This window comes from Penaeus japonicus, unplaced genomic scaffold (genome assembly GCF_977035675.1).
Source record: "Penaeus japonicus unplaced genomic scaffold, GWHDUDI00000001_assembly GWHDUDI00000029, whole genome shotgun sequence".
NCBI lineage: Eukaryota > Metazoa > Arthropoda > Malacostraca > Decapoda > Penaeidae > Penaeus > Penaeus japonicus.
In genome coordinates, this window is record NW_028234431.1 from 4970330 (window position 1) to 4972829 (window position 2500).

General features: G+C 25.3%; 1 protein-coding gene across 1 annotated transcript in view; it reads left to right on the forward strand.

Annotated features, from left to right (window-relative positions):
- Positions 1-1516: 1516 nt before the first annotated feature.
- The window catches only part of Akt (AKT serine/threonine protein kinase), a 45887-nt gene continuing 44903 nt past the window's right edge, over positions 1517-2500 (forward strand). The window contains exon 1 of the mRNA XM_086554355.1: positions 1517-1665. The gene's annotated coding sequence lies outside the window, so the exon portion shown is untranslated. The remainder of the gene's footprint in view (positions 1666-2500) is intronic.

Consider the following 2500-nt stretch of genomic DNA (forward strand, 5'->3'; position numbering starts at 1 on the left):
TAAATTATAATATATAATATATATATAAAATAATAATATATAATAATATTCATACATTTTCATATACTTATATATTGTGTGAAATAACACACACAACACACAACACACACACCACACACACACACAATTTATATATATAATATATATCTTTTATATATATATATATATAATATAAAATTAGTTATATAAGTATATCATTATTATATATTATATATATAATATTATTATATATATATATATGTAAAATTTGTATATATGTAACACAACACACATACACACACACACACACAACAACAACAACATATATATAAAATATATATGTTATATATATATATGATATATATATATATACTTATATATAAATATATATTTATTTTTATATATATATATATATAGATATTAATATATATTTTTATATATATATATATTTTTATATATATATAAATATATATATAATATATATATATATATATATATACCCAAAATGCAAATTTAATAAAAAATATAATATGTATATAATAGAAATTTATTTTAGATATATATATATATATATATATTATATATACATAATACATTGTGTATATGTATATATCTGTATATGATTAATATAATATATATAATAATATAATAGAATATATTTATTTATATATATATAAGTTAGTATGTAATATATATATAATATATTTTTTTAATATAATATATATATATATATATATATATATATACATATATATTCTTATATAAATTTGCATGTGGGGTGGGGGTGTAGGTTTGAGTGTGTGGGGGAGGTGTAGCTAAATGTGTATGTTTGTGTGTGTGTGTGTGTATGTGTGTGTGTGTGTGTGTGTGTGTATGTGTGTGTGTGTGTGTGTGTGTGTGTGTGTGTGTGTGTGTGTGTGTGTGTGTGTGCGTATGTGTGTGCGTGCGCGCGCGATTGTGTGTGTGTGTGTGTACTTACTGTCATACCTCCTGACAATAATTTAGTTATTCCACAAATTTATCAGAAGCCAATCTTCCATGAATTGCACTTCAGGCAGTCTTATTCCTCCTTATGAATGGATGTCGTAAAGACTATTTATTTTCCTATTTTACACATCAATTCATTCATCAAGGCGTCAATGCGTTCGGTTTTACTAAGTTGATATATTTTGTTTGATAATTATCATCAACACTGTATGAAGAAAAATCGTAGTGATTAAGAAAGACTAATTAAATTATTCAAATATGTTTGAAAAAATAAGGCCTTTATATTGTGCGAAAATTATTAATAGAAACCTTTCTAAAATAAACCCTGATGATTGAGGCATACAATCGGACAGTGAATCCTGAGATTCCAATAATATCCAAATAAAATTCCCTAGGAACAAAACCGCATCAAATTCCCAAACCTAGAAAATGCCTCTGGTTATTTCCCCTAAAATACAGACCTCCAAAAAAGCTAATAAAGCTCCATATGTCACTCCAAAAGAAGAAGGAAAGAGAAGAAAGGAGATGGCAAGATCAAGGTGAATGAGCCAGACTTCAGAAAGCCACTCCAAACAGCTGAGTTTACGGGTTTCTTCTTCGAGGTTTCGAGCCTTCCTTATTATTTTTGCATTTTACCTTCATTATTTGAGGAAGAAGACTGAATCTAATGAAGGAGAAGGTGGAAGGAGTGGAGATAAGGTGAGTAAATGAGAGAGCCGAGGAAGGGTTGGTAGAAAATAAAAGTATTAAATAAATTTCTTTTCTAACCCTTATTAAAGAAGAAATAAAACTTTTTCATTTTATCATTTGAAGAACAAAACGTCAAGTAACTTAGAAACTTCAATCGTCTAGATGAATTTCGTGCATTGCATGTGTATTCGCGTATGTCAGTGTACTCTTGAATAAGGAATCCTTGCATTTAAAAGGACGGATTTTTTTTTTTTTTTTTTTAATTAGTTTCGGAAGCAAGAAATTATTTTGTTAAATTCTATTTGGGATAAAATAAGCTTCAATTGTGTTCACAAACATTATCAACTTTTTATCCAAAATCTTGTTATTTTACAATACCTTCTTCTTTTTCAGGGTAAGGAGTAAGATGTAGGCCTATCTTTATATATATATATATATATATATATATATATATATATATACGTATATATATATATATATATATATATATATATATATTTATACATATATTTATATATATATAAAGTATATCAATTATAATTAAATTGGATTTAAACATAAACGTTAATGAAGAATAAATATAGTAATTTAGAATCAAAGACTAAGATTTTTTGTGATTATTTTAAAATGTAGATGGATATTATATATAGATTTGGCAAATCTTACGTAACAAAAATTATTGTTTCCGAATTTGATGTGCATTTCTTTTGTTTAAACTAAGTTTGTTCACTGACATCATAGAGTTAGTACCATAAATAACAAACGAGTTTGATCAAGTGAAATGTGTGATCAACTCAATAAATCAGTGGATGTAAAGAGAAGAGAATAGAGATAGAAGGATATC